The sequence below is a fragment of the Cryptomeria japonica genome, chromosome 9, assembly GCF_030272615.1.
Source record: "Cryptomeria japonica chromosome 9, Sugi_1.0, whole genome shotgun sequence".
In the NCBI taxonomy this organism is placed as follows: domain Eukaryota; kingdom Viridiplantae; phylum Streptophyta; class Pinopsida; order Cupressales; family Cupressaceae; genus Cryptomeria; species Cryptomeria japonica.
In genome coordinates, this window is record NC_081413.1 from 720299988 (window position 1) to 720320991 (window position 21004).

The window sequence follows — 21004 nt, forward strand, 5'->3', positions numbered from 1 at the left end:
ATACTTGTGGGTATTCATCCCCAATGTGGTTTTTTCCATTTGGGTTTCCATGTCAAAAATCATTGTGTCAAGTGGTGAATGAATTTTTGTGTGTTTTTGATATGGTTAATATGTTTAACTAGTAGAACCACTAAGACATGTTTAGATGACCGGAAGTGATCTAAAATGTGCTATTACTAATGTTAGTAAATGTAGTGTCGTAAAATTGTGACCCCTACAATTTTAACCACATTTGGGGTCCTCACCTTGGTGACGACATCTCCTTCCTTAATTGGGACCTATTTCTGCATTTCCAACTCTTCTCCCTTCCTCCTTCATATCTTGTATTTTCTCTAGACCTTGTCTAGGCCCCAAAATAGGGCAGGACAGGGGTGTGGCACTCTTGCCCCACTAGGACAGTGGCATGGCACCCCTATCCCCACCTCCTAGGGTGGTCCTATGTGTGGGTTGCCCAATCTCCTATGCACTTATTGTCTTCGAGGTTTGTTATTCCTCTTTGTTAGCCTTCGGTGGTTGAAAGTTAAACCTTGAGGCATGTATAAAAGGAAATTCAATACCCTCATTCACGAATGGATGGATAGTGCATAGATGGATAATAAGAGATAAAGAGCATAAGGAGAAGATACAATATTTCAAGGTCATCATCAAGCATTCAAGCATTCAAGTCTTCTTCATTCATCCATCAAAGCAACATTACAACATTCATTTGCAAGCATGTGTGTGTGTTAGGGTTTTGTCATGTTACATACCATTTCATACAACATTTGTGGCTACATTCAAGAAGCAAATCACTCATCATAAACAAGTTGTAGATCTACAAGGTATACATCTCCATTGTTTACATTCAAGCATTTGCAATTACTTTCTTTCTAGGTTGATTCCTCAACCGGGGTTTGACTGAGGCAAAGCCCTATCCACAACCCCCCTTTCTTCTCATTTTATGTGTGTAGGTTGCAAGTGTGCAGCTGTAATTGTAGGTTTGGCCTTCATTTGCAGAGAGGAAAGAACCCTTTTCGTTTCATAGATTTTGTGGTGGACTATGTACATTCCTGCCACATACTGATGACTTTGCTCTAATTTTGCAAGGCAGATTCATGTTAGTTTAATTAGCTCATATCCGAAGTTACAACGCAATCCTGAACTAGTAGCACCTCATTTCACTCATTTCCTCTCTCTTTTTTGCATAATCAACAAGTCAACTTTCTCATTTAAAAAAGAGGGTAAATCACACTTCAATCACTTGCAATCCACTTAGAATTCACATCCTTTTTTTCCTTGGATTTGGATGTAGTGGATTCAACCCCTCTTTTGAATGTAAAGTTCCTCTCCAAGTGAAAATCATCATAGTGGCTTCCTTTCTCTCTCCTAGGTGGGGAGTCACTAGGATCCAATTTTCCACTTTATATTTTGGTGAACCCAACGTCTTACACATTAATTCTCATTTCTTATTCTTAAGATCTTATTAATTGCAATTTGAATTTCAAATTTTCATTTTCAAGTTTGATCTATTTGCAAATTTTAGAGGTTAATTGCATAAAAACCCTAATTTGTCATTTTGAGAAAATCAAGTTTGTGAGCTATAAGATTTTAAATTGCTTATTTCAGATCTGATTTCTATTTCAAAATTGCAATTCAAATTTGTTTCTTTATTCTGAAAATTCAGTGGTTAAATCATAAAACCCTAATTTTTAAGATCTTTTTATTTTCGACCTTTGACTGCAATTTTGACTGATCTAGACATCTCCAAATCAACTATTTTTTTGGATTCACATTCAAATCATAATCTCTATCATCCCTACAAATTTTGAAAAAAGTTGGTTGAACCATGTGCGTTCCCTCCACGATCCTTGGTTTTTTTCCCAAAATTTCGGAAGACAAAATTGATTATATTTTTCTGCTCAAATCCAAAAAATCAACGTACTTTATCAATTTTAACACTATCTAAGGTCAAACACAAATTCAAAATTCATCAAATTCACGTCTTAAAATTAATTTTCATAAAAAGGTCCTAATTTTAGATCTGCTTTTCCAACAAATTCAGATTTCACTTAAGGGACTTTTAATGACAATTAATAAATTGGATTTACTTGCTCTTTCGCATGTGATTACATTAATTTTTGCATATATTTATCATGTGTTGGATAAGAGTTTCTTCCATTTCCTATTGCTTCTCTTTCTTCATAGCACTTGGTCATATTGTGTCGTTAGGATTTCCAAATTATTAGATCTCAAAGCTTTCAAGTATCATTTATGTTGTATTATGGTGATGTTTTTAACAACATGCATTTCCTATGTTGATCACCTTAAAGCTTTTGTAGATCCTAAACCTGAAGATCCTAACACTTGTACCTCTCCTAGGGTATCTTGTGTGAGAAAAATGAGATCTAATGTTTTACCCAATGATCTTTCTACAAGAGAGCAAGCACTGGAAAGTAATATGGATCCATCTTGTTCTTCTACACACACCCTTGAGCAAGGGGGGAAATATGACAACATCAACATTCTTACACCTTTAGATCCTCCTTATTCTCCCAAGATCTATCTTCAACATCATTGTCTATGTAGAGAGGATGATGTCATGCATTTTATTCATGACCTTTCTCCTTGCATATAAATCACTAAAAATGAGCTCTTAGATGATGAAGATGTTCTTCTGCAATCTTCCAAAAAGGATAAACTTGATAAAGGCAAAGAGATTCTCATTTCACATGATACTCCTCCTTCATCTATAAATCATTTTCTACCTCCTTACACATCAGATTTCAAAGAAATTCATGATCTTGTTCCTCCATCTAGTCAGTTGCAACACTCTTATAGTCGTGGCTTTCATATAATCACAAAACAAGGTTTTAAAGGACAAGGAATTGGGAAATTTGAGCATGGAATTTGTGTCCCTATAAACCCTCCTACACAAACTACTACAAGAGGCATAAGAAGTGGTACCCCTCTTTCTATGGACGAATTCCTTAGACTTCAAAACTTTAAAGATTACCTTCAAAAACAATAAATCAAGAGAGCCCACAAGAATGCTTCTTCTTCAAAGCATTCTTTTTGTTCATTTCATCAAACTCATGACCATAATGCTAATGATTGCCATGATTTTAAAAAATCTATTCAAGATGGCATAGATAGTGGCAAAATTAGAATTGTGGATAATGAAATTTCTTCTCCTAACAAACCCTCTTCTTCATGGGAAGATGATATTTACCATCCTGATAGATTAGCTGCAAGAATCTATTGGAGATTGAAATATGACAAGAACATTTCCTTTCCTCCTCAAAATAAAAACCAAAATCTTAAGCAAGTGAAAGGTATTGAATATTGTATTTTTCATGATTTATATTCACATTCTATTGGAAAATATTATGAATTTAAGAAAATTGTTCAACTTCAATATGATCTTGCACACATTTCTCTCCCAGAAGATCTAGTTGTATTTCTTGGTAAAAACATCGTGCCTTAGCACTTCTTTTCCCTTCATGTTGCTCTTCATCCTATGTCATAATTATCCCATTTACCAGGGGCTCTTTATCATTAGTGGTGGTATTGTTCCACTTTAATATACTGTTGAAAATATGAAGGAATTGATTATATGTTGCATTGATGTTTTGTCATTGATGCCAACACTAGCTGTTATGATTGGTTACCGACAGACAAATTTTGATTACCGGTAGAAGAACTAGTGTTACCGACTGTTGGTATTATGGATATGTTGCATTGGTTTTGTTAATGATGTCAACACTTATCTTCACTTATCCTTCTCAATATCTTTGGTTATGTTGAACCGACACATTATGTTCACCGACAAGTTCAATGACTTATGCACAGTCACCGATATATTGTTCACCGGCACTAAGGATGACTTGTTGTCATTTGGAGATCACTTGGTTATGTTGAAGACATGGTTTGGACACTTGGTTTTGGTATTTTGGTTATTGGTCTAATCAGGTTGGCATATTTGTTGTTACCGGCAAATTGATCTAGGTTATGGACCAGCATGCATTATCTATTCCATATCAGCACGACACATTATGGAGATTATTTAATCAATTAGATATTTCTATAATTACATTGAGTTGACATGATGCATCGCATCTTGACTTACTAGTAATTGATTTTATTGTAATATTCTTAATTAGCCGACCTACACATTTGGTCCTAGGTTTTGGTATATATGTAAGATCTCAATTGTGAGATGTAAGGTTATGGTATTGTAACATGGTATGTGCGAATATAGAAGATCTTATGAGAAAACCATAGAGAAGGTGATTATCAAAGCTTAACCAGTACTCAATCCAGCATTGGAGATGCTACTTTGAGCAGTACATTATCATTGGATTTAATCATCCAATTGTAGTCAGTGTGACTCCCATCTTGTGATTGAGCAGTGAGCTCTAGGTGGTTGGCCTTTCTGCATGTGCAGACCCCATTTGTATACACATACTATCTGCAGTAGTATCATCTGATTGTGGGTAAGGTTTCCCACTATGGTTTTTCCCCTTACAGGGTTTCCACATACAAATCTTTGTGTTATGTGTTGTGAATGTTGTTTCTCTTTCTGTTTCATGCATTAAGTTTCACCAGTATTAATATTAACTGTTAATCTGTTAACCGACATCAAGTTTGGTTTACCGGTATTATGTATCAAGTTTGATTAAGTTATATTTGGGTTGAAATTAATAGACAAATGATTCACCCCCCCTCCTCTCAGTTGCCTTCGGGTCCTAACAATTGGTATCAGAGCTAAGTACTCTTTTTGTAGAAGTTTAACAACTTGAGGAGATTTTATGACAACTAACTTTTTCAGGAAGGACAATCTGAAACTTGATGGAACTAACTATGGTATATGGAAGATCAAAATGGAGACACATCTGAATTGCATTGGAAGAGACATATGGGATATTACACGGAATGGCTATGTTGGTCCTACATCGGGTCAACCTAATCCACCTACATTGGATAAGGATCAAGAGAATGATTGCAAAGCAAGAGAAGCACTCTTGAGCGCCTTGTCAGATCAGCAAATCATAAGATTATCAAATCGATCTACTGCTAAAGCTATTTGGGATAAATTGGAGACATTGAATGAAGGAGATACCACTGTCAAAATTGTAAAACTGGAATGCTTCCAGGTTAGGTATGAAAATTTGAAAATGGAAGAAGATGAAAGAATTTTTTCTTTTATGTAAAGGGTTAATGAAATTTTGTTTTGGGAATACAATGTTCTGGAGGTTCCTTAAGTGAAGTTGAAATTGTTTCTAAAGTTTTGAGAGCATTGCCACCGGCATACAAAATGAAAGTAACTGCTATTGATGAGTTGAGAACAATGCCTAATACATCAGTATCTAGAGACACCTTGGTTGGAAAACTTACAACATTTGAGCTTGAGGAATTTGGTCATGTTGTTACAATTAAAACAGACTTAGCCTTCAAAGCATCATCATCTGCATCATCATCATCATCATCTGATAAATCTGATTGGAAAGCACTTTATGCAAGAGAACTTGAAGATATCAGGAGGGAAAATGAAGAACTTGAAGCACTATTTGCAAGGAAAATGCCTAAAGGTCCTATTGGAAGTAAGTATGAAGGTAAGGCACAATTTAATTGTTTTAACTTCAATAAAGTTGGTCATATGGCATCTATATGTCCTGATAGATATGCAAGATTGAGAGAAGAAGCTAAAAGAATATATAAGCCTAACCCTGAATATTAGAGATACAGATTTAAGAAGAATAGAGACAAATCATGTTATTATGCTGATGAAGGAGTTACTGATGATTCTGATGAAGAACCGATAGACAATGGATGGGCTTTTGTTGCAATAACAAAAGATCAACCAATACCTACTATTCCACTAGTAGAGCAAGCCCTAGCAGCTAAAATTGAAGAAAAGGATGAATGGATTATAGATTCCGCATGTTCACATCATATGACTAGTGATAAAAGTAAATTCTTATCTTTTCAGGAATACAATGGAGGTCTAGTAAGATTTGGAGATGACAAAGCTTGTTTGATCAGAGGAAAAGGCACTATATCTTTTGATGGTAAGCACAATACTGACAACGTTATTATGTTGAAGGTTTGAAGCATAATCTTTTGAGTGTTGGTCAATTAGTTGAAAAGGGATTTCAGTTACAATTTAAGAATGGTAAATACAAATGTTGGCATTTTTGATGATTATGTTGTGATTGTCATTGATGGACACACACTTGCCATGAGATCACTTTGAGAATGTATGAATTATGCTTAATCGGTAATTGTTCCAAACCAGTATCATGATGTATTCTTTAGACTTGGTGTTTTGCAGAAAGTGTTTACCGGTCTCAAGTTGTATGAAGACCCCAAGCGGTTCGAGGATCTCAAGTGGTATGAAGGAACGAAGTAGCACAACTCATATTTCCCAGTCTTCATTTTGTCAAACCGGCAACCTGTATTTTGCTTAAACCGGTATTTTGTTTGAACCAGTAATACTCTGTGATGAGTTACCAATCGACATTTTGCGATGAGTTACCATCCATCGATTGTTTTGCGGTGCCGACACTTTGGCGATGCTTTTTGTGTCGCGTTACCAATTATGTCCAAATGCATTGAACCTAGGAAATTGTATTGTAATCCTATTAGACCAACATGAAATCAGATTCCTTTATAAGGACATAATGTCTAGGGGTTTTATGTTGTTGCTAGGGTTGAAGGTGGTTGATGAGTTTTTGTAAGTGTGATTATAGAAGAGAAGTTTAGGTCTGTGAGAGAAGGTAGAGTGTGAATGTGTTGAAGACTGAAGTAATGCTGGAATGCATTAGGAACGAGCTATCAAGGATCTAACCAAGAAATCTATGCTATTTGCTAGATCATTCACTTGTTGATTACTCACATCTTCGATAAGTCTGAAGCCCTTAACCGGGTAGGCCCAAAAAGCCTTCTGTAAATCCTCTAACAAGGTGGTTCACATATGTGGATCTAAAATCCTCTAGCAAGGTAGTCTTTAATCGGACTTATCTCCTAATAGAGATTGAGATTTCTAACAGGATCTATTCTGGTAAAGAACATTGTATGACCTTAACCGGTCTAGTTCCTATTCTGCAGATAGTTACTTGTGAGTTTCATCTCACTGTGGTTTTTCCCATTTGGGTTTCCATGTCAAAATCTCTTGTGTTATGGTGATTATGCTTCTGTGGGTGAATGCATTATTTGCTATTTGGTTTGCATGTGTGCTAACCAGTTTGTTTGCTAAACTGTTTTACTGGTTTACTGCTAGACTAGTAAAGTGTTTAAGTACAGTAATTTTTGGCATACTAATTCACCCCCCCCCCTCTTAGTATTCATCAACAAAATCATGACCAGAACTGGTTTGGAGATTGCAACCGATAATCAGACTAGAGGTAATATATTTCATTTGAATAACAATGAAAAGACATGCTTGATTGCACACATTGATGAAAGTTGGTTATGGAATAAAAGACTTTGTCATGTGAATTTTGATTGCATTGTAAATATTAGTTCATCTAAGATAGTAAGGGATTTACCTAAGATTGTAAAACCTCAAAATCCAGTATGTAAGGAATGTCAAATGGGAAAGCAAGTTAGGACAACTTTTAAGTGTATTTCTGAGAAAACCAATAATGTTATTGATTTAACTCATACTGACTTGTGTGGTCCGACAAGAACAAGAAGTCTACAGGGAGATAGATATTTCATGCTAATTATTGATGATTATTCTAGAATGTGTTGGGTTACTTTTCTCAGGGAGAAATCAAAAGATTTTGGGAAATTCAAATTATTCAAGGCACTTGTAGAGAATGAAACTGGTAAGAAAATCAAATGCTTAAGATCAGATCAAGGAGGTGAATTTACATTTAAGGAGTTCAATACATTTTGTGAAGTGAATGGAATTAGAAGACAACTATTAGCACCTCGGACACCTCAGCAAAATGGAGTTGTGGAAAGGAATAATAGAACTATTCTGAATGCAGCTAGAAGCATGATATCAGAAGCAAATCTACCTCATGTGTATTGGAGAGAAGCAATGAATACAGCGGTTTACACTTTCAACAGAGTTCACATCAAAGGTGAAACCGGTAAGACACCCTATGAATTATGGTTTGGTAATATTCCTACTCTTAAGTACTTCAGAATATTTGGAAGAAAATGTTACATTAGGAGAGATGAGTATATTGGCAAATTTGATCCTAGAAGTGATGACGGTATATTTCTTAGTTATTCATCTAAGAGAAAAGCATATAGATGTTTTAATAAAAGATTGTAGAAAATCATCGAGAGTGCAAATGTGAAGATAGATGAACACTTTAGAGGAAATTCAAGGTCTATGGATTCTGAACTGGCAATTGAGATGATCATAAATGAACCTATATAGAATGCACTGGCACAGAATGTTGATCCAGTCACACCGGCATCATCAGAGAATTCCATAGTAACTGAAGAACAGTAGCAAGTGAACATACCCAAGTATGTAAGACTGAATCACTCTGAAAGTCAGATAATTGGGAATAAGTATCAAGGAGTTATGATAAGAGGGAGATTGGGAAATAAAGAGGTATGTTTAATTTCTCAAATTGAACCAGCATCTGTTATTGAGGCATGCGAATATAAACATTGGATTAAAGCTATGGAAGATGAATTAGAACAAATTGAAAAGAACAATAGATGGACATTGGTTCCCCAGCCTAAAGATAAAAATGTAATTGGAACTAAATGGGTATTCAGAAATAAACTTAATGAAGATGGTAAGGTAATCAGAAACAAAGCAAGATTAGTGTGTAAAAGATATTCACAGAAAGAGGGAATTGATTACAATGAAACCTTTGCACCGGTAGCTAGAATTGAGGCAGTCAAATTATTTCTTGCATTTGCAACACATAAGAACTATAAAGTATATCAAATAGATGTTAAATGTGCATTTCTGAATGGTGATCTTGAAGAGGAAGTTTACATTGAACAACTTGATGGATTTTCATTGACAAATGATAAAGATATGGTTTGCAGATTAAGGAAAGCTTTATATGGATTGAAGCAAGCTCCTAGAGCTTGGTATGCTAGATTGGACAAATATCTTTTGAAGCTTGGTTACACTAAAGGTAATGCTGACAACAACTTATATTTCAAAGTGACTAATTAAGACATCTTGGTTATTGAAGATTTTGTTGATGACATCATTTTTGGAGGAGAAGATGGATTGTGTAAAGACTTTTCTAATAAGATGCAGGAAGAATTTGAAATGTCTATGATTGGGGAGATAAAATTCTTTTTAGGATTGCACATTTCACAGACTGATAAAGGTATATTCATATGTCAAACAAAGTACCTGAAGGAACTACTGAAGAAATTTGGTATGGAAAACTCTAAACTGGTAAGTACTTCTATGACTACAACTGATAAACTATCATTGAAGGATGATTCAGCTCCTATTAATCCGACAAGATACAAATCTATGATTGGAGTTTACTGTATTCAACACAAACAAGACCTGATATGATGAATGCAGTATGTATTATTTCAATATTTCAGAGTAATCCTAGAGAAAATCATGAATCATCAGTGAAAAGGATTTTCTGGTATTTACAAGGCACAACAAATCTTGGTCTATGGTATCCTAAAGATGAAAATTTTGATTTATGTGCATACATTGATGCTAATTGGGCAGGAGATGTAGATGACAAAAAGAGCACCACCGACGGGGCATTCTTTCTTGGTAGCAGATTGATTTCATGGTTGAGTAAGAAACAGAGTTGTACATCATTATAAACAACAGAATCAGAATATGTTGCAGCAACAACTAATTATACTCAGGTATTATGGATTAAGCAAATATTGAAGGACATAAAGATAAAATGCAAAGAACCTATAATCATCTATTGTGATAATTCAACAGCAAATGATATATCTAAGAATCCGGTATTTCACTCTAAAACTAAACATATTTCTATCAAATATAATTTTCTGAAAGAGAATGTTGAAGCAAAAGAAGTGAGATTGGTTTATGTGAATACTAAAGAGCAGATTGTAGATATCTTTTCTATGCCTTTACCTAAGGAAACTTTTGAATATCTCAGAGAACAGCTTGGGGTTATACTCTCACCGATAGAGACCTAGACAGTTGATGCTTGGCATCAAATCGACATAATTTACAGAGAAATCTTTTTCTGGCTTTGTTGGAGGAGAGATACTTCTCAAGGGGAGAACTTGGTTATAACAATTTGTATTTGAAATTAGTTCTATGAACTGGTTGTATTTGGTATTTGTATTGATTTGGCATTTGATGTCGAAGGGGATGAGATATCTATGGAAAAACATTATCTTTTGGGGAGAGATTATTCATTAGGGGAGAGATTTTTACTCTCTGCATTTGTATTTTGATTTCTGGTATTGATCTATTCGGGAGATTGTTGGTTTTTGGTTTTTGGCATTTCTGCTTTGGCACTTAGATGGTTTTTTCATCTTGTGTTGCCATCAATGCCAAAGGGGGAGATTATTGGTATTATGGATATGTTGCATTGGTTGTGTCATTGATGTCAACACTTATCTGCACTTATCCTTCTCGAGATCTTTGGTTATGTTGAACCGGCACATTATGTTCATCGACAAGTTCAGTGACTTATGCACAGTCACCGATATATTGTTCACCAACAGTTTATATTGTTCATCGGCACTGAGGATGACTTGTTGTCATTTGAAGATCACTTGGTTATGTCGAAGACATGGTTTGGACACTTGGTTTTGGTATTCTAGTTATTGGTCTAATCGGGTTGACATATTTGTTGTTACCGACAAATTGATCTAGGTTATGGACCGACATGCATTATCTATTCCAGATTAGCATGACACGTTATGGAGATGATTTAATCATTTGGATATTGTTGTAATTACATTGATCTGACATGATGCATTGCATCTTGACTTACTTGTAATTGATTTTATTGTAATATTCTTAATTAGTCGACCTACACATTTGTTCCTAGGTTTTGGTATATATGTAAGATCTCAATTGTGAGATGTAAGGATATCGTATGTAAGGCTATGGTATTGTAACATGGTATTGTAACATGGTATGTGAGAATATAGAAGATCTTATGAGTAGACCATAGAGAAGGTGATTATCAGAGCTTAACCAGTACTCAATACAACATTGGAGATGCTACTTTGAGCAATATATTATCATTGGATTTAATCATCCAATTGTAGTTAGTGTGACTCCCATCTTGTGATTGAGCAGTGAGCTCTAGGCGGTTGGCCTTTCTGCATGTGCAGACACATTTTTACACACAGACTATCGACAGTGGTATCATCTGATTGTGGGTAATGTTTCCCACCGTGGTTTTTCCGCTTATAGGGTTTTCACGTACATATCTTTGTGTTATGTGTTGTGGATGTTGTTTCTCTTTCTGTTTCATGCATTGAGTTTCACCGGTATTAATATTAACTATTAATCTGTTAATCGACATCAAGTTTGGTTTACCAGTATTATGTATCAAGTTTGATTAAGTTATATTTGGGTTGAAATTAATAGATAATTGATTCACCACCCCCTCTCAGTTGCCTCCGGGTCCTAAGAACCGTCAAAAGGGACTATTAGTTGGATACTACTGACATGTTTGGATCAATGGAATATGTTTGGTTTGATGTGTTGCATGTTTCGGGAGTATGTTTTCATTTATTGGTATTGACTTGATGATCAAATGCTATCATACATTCTAGTAAGCCTATACCAGTAAGGGTTTAGGGTTTTACCAACAGAACTTCTACTGAGAATCTTTGACAGGATGCATAAGTGGTGTTGGTGCGACTTCTAGATGGAATTAAGGATGCCTCGGCTGACTGGAGACATTGTTTTGGTGTGGTGGATCTATTTGGGTCTGGTATCTATCTAGGTTATGGACAGATATCATGTAACGTGCTATTAAGTGTTCTCTACACGTTACTGGGATGATTTATGGATCAGTTAATGTTGTTTTAGTCTAAAGCCAACATGGTATATCATTGTAATGTGGATGTATGTAATGATATTATTGTAATATCTTTTAGGTGGATGACCTAATTGGTTTAGGCCTTAGGATTTGTATAAATTGATGTAAGATCTCATTGTAGATCATGGTCATGGAATGAAATGTGCGAATAATGAAAGATCATATGCAAAGGAGATTTGGTTGATCATAGGTGATCAAATTGGGTTTATGTAAGAGGTCAAAGGCCTCCGGTATTGAGCTTAACCGAGACTGTAATCAGGCATGGTAGATGCTATCATTGGCAGTTCATTCTTTTGAATTGTTATCCAATTATATTGAGGTGGTTATAACCTCTTTGTAGTTAGTGAGACTCCTTTGTAATGATTAGTACGCTCTAGGCAGTATGCCTTCCTGCATGTGCATGCCCCTTATTGTATCACATACTTTTTGCAGAAGTATTATCTGACTGTGGGTAGGCTTCCCACCGTGGTTTTTCCCTTTATTGGGTTTTCCACATACAAATCATGGTGTTATGTGGTATGGTTTCATTGTGTTGATTCCCTATTTCATACTTAAGTTTTATTATTTACCGGTATCTATTTCTGCTATTCTGATATTAAATGTTTATGTGCTTCGGTTAAAGGTTATAAAGTTGTTTGATTGATATAATCTATTGACAACTGATTCCCCCCCCTCTTAGTTCTCCATCGGTTATTCTAACAATTGGTATCAGAGCTTTGGTCCTCTTTTGCAGAAGCTTAATTGCTTGCGGTAGATCCTCTGGCAAAAAATAATTCAAATCCACCGGTAGCTATTTTCAGAAGAGGAATCCCTAATCTTGATGGAACAAACTACGGGATATGGAAAATACAAATGGAGACTCATCTTAGATGTCTTGGCAAGGATATTTGGGAGATCACTGAGAAAGGATATACACCTTATGATCCAGCATCTGGAAATTGTGCTCTTGCTGACTTGGACAAAAATATTGAAAATGATTGCAGAGCTAGAGAAGCCCTCTTGTGTGCACTCACTGATCAACAAATCATCTACAAAGGTTATGTGGGATAAATTGCAAACTCTGAATGAAGGTGACTCGACTGTCAAAATTGCTAAACTTGATGGTTACCGGGTAAGATATGAGAACTTGAAGATGGAAGATAATGAAAGAATTGCTACATGTATGGAAAGAGTAAATGAGATTGTCATGGGAATTTAATGTTGTGGAGGATCTCTGAGTGAAGATGAAATAGTTTCTAAAGTTTTGAGAGCCCTACCACCAGCTTACAAGATGAAGGCTATTGCAATTAATGAATTGAGAACAATGGCAAACACTTCACTTAATAGAGACATTCTGATTGGGAAACTATCTACTTTTGAGCTTGAAGAATTTGGACCCTCTGGAGCTGCAAAGTCTAAACTTGCTTTTCATGCATCATCATCTACCGACAAAAGTGATTGGAAAGCCCTATATTCAAAAGAATTGGAAGATATGAGGAAAGAGGATGAAGAATTTGAGCAACTTGAAGCACTATTTGCTAGAAGAGTGCCTAAAGGACTGGCAGGAAGTAAGTATGAAGGAAAAGCACCTTTTAAATGTTTTGCATGTAATAAGATTGGCCATTTTGCATCTAGATGTCCTCAAAGGAATTTAAGATTTGAAGAAAGAGTTAAAAGATCTTTGAAGCCTAACCATGATTATTAGTTCAAGAATAAGCATAGGAGAAACAAAGATAAATCATGCTACTATGTTGATGAGGAAGGAGTAAGTGATGACTCAGAGGAAGAACCGGCAAGAGACTCTGCTAGTGGATCTAGCAGTGGAAAGGAATGGGTGTTCTATGTTATAAAAGGAAGATAAACCGGAACCGGTTATCAAGAATGAAGAAGAGGCTCTGGCAACAAAAGTTGAAGAAAAGGATGAATGGGTAATTGATAGTGGATGCTCACATCATATGACTGGAGATAAAAGAAATTTTTGTCCCTGCAAGAATATAATGGTGGTCAAGTCAAATTTGGGGATGACAAATAATGTATGATCAAAGGTAGAGGTATTATTTCTTTGGATGGTAAGCATAATACTAATAATGTTTACTATGTAGAAGGTTTAAAGCATAATCTTTTCAGTGTTGGTCAATTGGTGGATAAGGGATTCCAACTTCAGTTCAAATATAGAAAATACAAAATCATTAACAGAACTGGCTTGGAGATTGCAATCGATACTTAGATGGGAGGTAATATCTTTCACTTGAACATTGGTGATAAGACATGTTTGATTGCTCATATTTATGAGAGTTGATTATGGCATAAGAAGTTGTGTCATGTTAATTTTGATTGTATTGTTAAGATCAATTCAACAAAGGCAGTTAAAGAAATACCTAAGATTATAAAGCCTCATAATCCGGTATGTAAGGAATGTCAATTAGGAAAGAAAGTTAGAACTTCTTTTAAGAGAATACATGATAAATATAATGATGTGCTTGATTTAATTCATACTAACTTATGTGGTCCAGCAAGTACCAAAAGCTTTCAAGGTGATAGGTACTTCATGCTAATAATTGATGATTATTCTAGAATGATGTGGGTGACTTTTCTAAGGGAGAAGTCTAAAGTTTTTGAGAAATTCAAGATCTTGAAAGCAATGGTGGAAATAGAAATTGGATTGAAAATCAAATGTCTGAGATCAGATCAAGGTGGTGAGTTCACATCTCATGAATTTAATAGTTAGAGTGAGATAAATAGAATTAGGAGACAATTATTAGCACCCCAGACTCCTCATCAGAATGGATTAGTGGAAAGGAAGAATAGAACCATTTTGGATGCACCAAGAACCATGATAATGGAAGCCAAATTTCCTCACATCTACTGGAGAGAAGCAGTGAGCACAACAGTCTACACATTCAACATAGTTCATATCAAAGGTGAAATTGGTAAGACTCTTTATGAATTATGGTTTGGACATACACCTACTCTTAAATATTTCAAAATTTTTAGAAGTAAATGTTATATCAAAAGGGATGATTCAATTGGGAAGTTTGATCCTAGATGTGATGAAGGGATATTTCTTGGATATTCAATTCAGAGCAAAGCATATTGTAGCGTCCTAAAATTGCGACACTTGCAATTTCAACTGCATTTCGGTCTTCACGATGGCGACGCAACACACAACCTGAATGGAGACCCCAAAACTTGCTCACGACACTGAAAACTGCATTTTTCAAGCACCATTGGCCTGAACCTCCTTGCACCCCGCTGTCCCGGAGGTGGGACCAGAGCGCCCAGCGCCCTGGTCCCTCAGGACCAAGGCGCCCAGTGCCCTGGTCCTCCAGGACCATGGCGCCCAGTGCCCTGGTCCTCCAGGACCATGGCGCCCAGCGCCCTGGTCCCTGGGTCCTATTTTGGGCCCGGTTTCCTAAGTGATATCGGGTCTTTTTGATTGCAATTTGGAAATATACTTCCCTGGTCGGCCTAAGGTCGGGAAAATCAGTCTATCAACCCTAATTGACAAGTATATAAACTACATTTTTCTCTCTCATTTGAGATGGATGAGAAGGACATATGTGAAAGGCGTGGAAACTATACTCAAGCATTCAAGCATTCAAGCATTCAAGCAATTGATCATTCCAAGTCTCCATTCAAGGCTAAGTGTTGCATTCAAGTCAAGGATTCAACCATTGAAGAGGATATCACTTATTACATGCTACATACTACAACATACAACATCTAAACCTTCGCACATAAGGATACCAACATCCTTAGAACAAGGTATTAGTACTTATCTTACAGTCATTTACATTTACAGCACTTGCTCATTTCTTGGTTAATTCCAAAACTGGGGTTTGACCTAAAGGCAAACCCCTAATCCCTAACCCCCCATCGTCTTCGCTTTTCTGTGTGTAGGTTGCAGGTACGCGGCTGAGATTGAAGATTTGGAATCCTTGTGCAGAGACGAACCGATCCCACTTCATTTCGCGGATTTTTCGGAGGACCGTGGCGCCGGGCGCCATCGTCCCGACAACTTTTTCTCAAATTCAAAGGACAGCGCCGTATCGACATTCTACTGCTAATTCCAGGTCCGCAGCTTCATCCTATAACCCGAACTCAGTTTATAAGCGAATCTTTATGACTTTCTATGCATGCTTAGCTTAATTTCCTTAATCAACATTCTTTACAAAAGAGGGTAGCCTTGCTTTCCTAACCCTTGAAATTCATTTAGCATCCAACCTTACATTGTGTGGGATTGGATCTTATGAGTTTCAACCCCTCTTTTGAATGTAAAGTCTTCCCCCTAAGTGAAAACCCATCGAATCCTAGCGAACCTCCCTTCTCTCTCCTCGGAGTTAGAAGAGGGGAGACCAACTAGGGTTCGACCGCGATTTTCCGCTTTACATTTTGGTGAACCTGACGTGAACATCCTTTCTGATTATTCATGATTAGATCTGAAAATTGATTCCTTGATTACATTTCCATGTTTGATCTTTTGCAAAATTTTAGAGGTGATTGCATAAAAACCCTAAATTTTCTTTTTTGAACATTGAACTTGCGAAATGTTTAATTATTAATGCTTGCTTCAGATCTGCTTTTCTATTATAAATTATCAATTCATATCTGTACTTTAAAAATTAAGTGGTTAAATGTTAAAACCCTAATTTTTGAAACCCTCTTAATTCAACCTTTATCTGACAATTTGACCGATCAAAACATCTCCAAATCAGCTATAACTTTGGATTCTGCAATAAAATCACAATATCTTGCATCCCTGAAAATTTGGAAAAAAGTTGCGAGGACCGTGTTGCACTCCGAGCGCCATCGTCCCCGACATTTTTTCCAAAATTTCGGGAGCGAGATCTTGCTGTATTTTCCTGCTAAAATCCAGAATTTTGGCTGATTTTGTCAATTATAACACTTTCAAAATTACAGTCAAAGTTGGTCTTGTGATTGCTTGGTTTAAGGCTCCTAATCATTCAAAAATTGTTGAAATTGAAATTTTGTGTCAAAATTGTGTTCTTACTGTCCTAAATCTGAAAATTGTGTTTGCATTCATTCAAAATTTCAGTGCTTTATTCAAATTCTTGCATTTTGTGACTTTTGAAATTAAGTGCCTAATTACAACAACTTCGATTTCCGCTTTCAAAATTGAATTTTGCGTGAAATTGAGTCAATTTTTAAATTTCAAAACTTGCACTGCTTTTGACATTCCCTCTAAAATCATAAAATTCAAAATTTCAGTTTCCCTCTCTTTTTCAAAATTCAAAATTTTGCATTTTTCGACAATCTTGATAGGGTTTAATTTTGAGATTGCAACTTTAATTTGGCCTATCTACAGATCGTAAAATCACTCAATTTTTTCAGATTAGCTCTAAAATCATCATACCTTTCATCCCTGCAAATTTCAAAAAAAGTTGCAAGGACCGTGTTGCACTCCGAGCGCCACGGTCCCGGACATTTTTTCCGAAATTTCGGGAGACTGTTGTGATTGCATTTAACAGCTTAAATCTGGAAGATTGGCTGTTTTTACTGAAAATTGCTACCTCTAAATTCAAAATCTTTTCTCTCTCTCTAGTGCATGAGTTTTACAACAAAAACCCCTACTTACACTATTCTCGTTAGACGAAGCCGTAGAATTAAGTCTTTCTGAGGTTTAACTATTGAGGAGATGGAACCTAATTTGAGTAGTCTTTTTAACGAGGACATGGGTAATTCCTCTAATCCTCCGAATGATGAAGAAGCTCCCCATGAAGTTTCTGTTGAACAACTTTCCAAATTGGATAACCAATTTGATGATTTTCACCAATGGATGTCTCATGAGTATCCCGATAGTCAAGCTCTTCCTTTAATTGAGGGTCTAAAACACATGCTTCAAAGTGATAAGAATGGAATTGGTATTTTGTGTGGTATTTCACACATTGTGAATTCGAACGTGATGCCTATGAAGAGTTGTGCTGAATCTTTAGGTTATACACAACCTCCTACACAAGACAATCATTCTATTCCTTTGACCACTCCTATTGCTAGTATACCTACCTTTACATCAAACATCATGGCTACCTCTATACAAGACATTCCTCCTGTGATCACTAGTCATGGGGGCAATCCTCCTTCTTCAATTAACCCTATTCCTTCATTCAATCCGACTTCTTCATTCATTCCTTCAATAAGTATTCCTATTACATCTTCACAAATGAACATGACACAAGGGGGCAATTCATTTAACCATTCCATTCCTCCTTGTAGTGTTCCTCCTATCCAATCATCTCCTATGGTTGACTATCATAGGGTCCCACCACCTTACTCTTTACCTTCTTTCAATAACATCACACCTCCATTTCAATCTAACACACCTAATATGAACTCTTCGACTGAAGCGACCATTAATAATCTAGCACAAACTGTCTCTTCTTTACAGCAACAAATTGCCTCTATGAATCAATCTAAGTTTAGTGTGCCCACATTTGACGTTGTGAGCCCACTTTCTCTTGACATTGTTCGAGCTATTCCTCCTAAACATGTTGAAATCCCGCATTTTGAGCTTTATAATGGTAAAGGAGATCCTCTAACACATGTTAAGACTTTTCAAACAATTTGTACTGATTTTGCTTATGACCAAAGGTTGCTTGCAAAACTATTCACTAGAACATTAAGAGACAAAGCCCTACAATGGTATTGCTCGTTGCCTTCTTATTCTATTACTTCTTTCGAACAACTTGCAAATGCTTTCATTCAACAATTTCAAAACAACATAAGTCCTAAAGTTACTTTGATTGATTTAATGCATTGTAAACAAGGTGTTAAAGAAAAAGTGACTGATTTCATTGGTAGATATAAGCATTTGTATGCTCAAATTTCTTTTCCAGTTCCTGATAATGATATTCAAAGAATCTTTATTTCTAATTTGCAAAAAGATATTCGAGACAAACTTCTATTTTCTGAGTTTACTTCTTTCCACTAGTTGTGCGCCACTCTTCACAATTATCAACTGACTGTGAGTCAAATGGAACAATCACATCCTATGGCTCCGAGTGATAAGGGTGATAGCAGTCAACAACCATTTGGGAAGTTTAAACCGAACATAGATTCCATCAAATTCAATGAAAACATCATCAACAACAATGTGAATGCAGCATCAGGTGTGCCTCCTATTTCTAAATTTTTCAGGAAAGAAAGAAAGTATACTCCTTTGAATGAATCATTGCATAGTATTATGAATAAATTATTGGAACAAAATGTGCTTACTCTTCCTCCTATAAGGCAAATTGATCCTACAAAGATTACTTCACCTTATTTTGATCACAAAGCTTTTTGTCACTTTTATCGTCAGCCTGGGCATGATACTGAAAAATGTTTTTCTTTAAAGGGTAAAATTCAAGATTTGATTGATAATAATACTATTTCTGTTTCTGGAGTGAATGATAAAGGCAACACATCTGTAGCTCCTCCTAACCAAAATCTTCAGATTTTTACTGATCCATTACCTTCTCATACCTCTAATGCGATTGAGGCTAATGATTCCTCTTTCTCATCTGATGGTCTTGTGTCTATGACTCCGAATGTGATTAACTTTGTAGAGCAGCAAGAAATCCCTAAAGAACCTTCCATCACATTTGATTCCAGTGAAACCATTAGAGCACCTGATGGTCCGTTATAAATAGTTGCAAAAGTTAAGAATACACCTTGCCGTGGAGTGCTTATTGATCCTTCGTGCATGGTTAATGTTATTACTGAAGAATTCCTTTTTACTTTGCAATTGAATCAAGTGATCTATGACAAAACAGATGTGATTGTGAAACTATTTGATGCATTTTCTTCTCCTGCAATTGGTTCTATTACATTGCCTATTGAGGTCCATAACAAATCCCTTGATGTGAACTTTGCTATTATTCCATCTTTTGAACAATTTCGTGTGAAGCTTGGCTATCCTTGGCTATCTTCCATGAAAGCTATTGCTTCTCCTATTCACAAGTGTTTGAAATTTCCCCATAATGGTGAAGTCGTTACTGTCAATCATAGTCTCTTTAAACCAGCTGAAAGAACTTCTAGTGTTCCTATAGATTACTTTTGGCCTAAACAATTCCAATCTCTTCCTCCGCGAAGTGATCATCTTTTCAAATCTTATCAAAAGTGGAAAACAGATATGATCCTATCTCTAAGTGAACCTAGAACACCTAAACTTGACATTCCTATCATTCTTGAGAAGGAAATTCTTCCTTTGAAAGACAAAACTAATGTCTTTCCCCAAGAAGATTCCCAACCCGTCCCCATGGATGTGACTATGTCTATGCCTAATAAATCTTCTAAAAGTAGACCTATACCTCCTCGTCATGATGGACTTGGTCTTCTTCCTAAACCAAGAATTCTTCCCTTATATGGAGCAGTTCCTCCTCCTGCCTTCTATAGAGAGAAGAGACCTTCTTCTTCTCCTATTATCCAGCCTAAGAGACCACAACCTAAACATCCAAGTGATAGGGATGAGAACATTCCTCCTCCTCTATCTTCTACACTTCCTACTAAGACTAGACGTAATCGTTCTGCACGGGAACGCCGACGAAAGCGTCGTCTTAGGGCTCAAGCAGCTGCTTTTCAAACTTTACAATCTCCAAAAACACCTTCAACAAGCATTATTCCATTTTCTCCTCAGCCGGATATTGAGCCTAAATTTCCTAAACATAAGATGCATGATGGTCTTGATCCTGTGCGAGTTAAAGATCCTATTTTTATAAATCTTGATGATGATATAGATGAAAATGTTATACCTGATGAAAATGTTACTCCTCTTGCTTTTGATAGCGAATATGAACTTGTTGATGTTGATAACCATTTATCTAATGAATTTTCTAAAGCACTTATCCTAGCTCCTAGACAAGAACAATGTGGCACGGAACATGAACATAGCCCTTGTTTGGATCTTGTGATAGCTCCATCTGCTGTGTTGGATGTTCCTCCTCTAGCGTGTTCCCTGCCTTCCCGAAACATTGATCAGCAAGATCGGGGGGTAGATGACGTTCTAGACTAGTTACATTAGCATGGCAGATTCTCTCCCCCTCCCT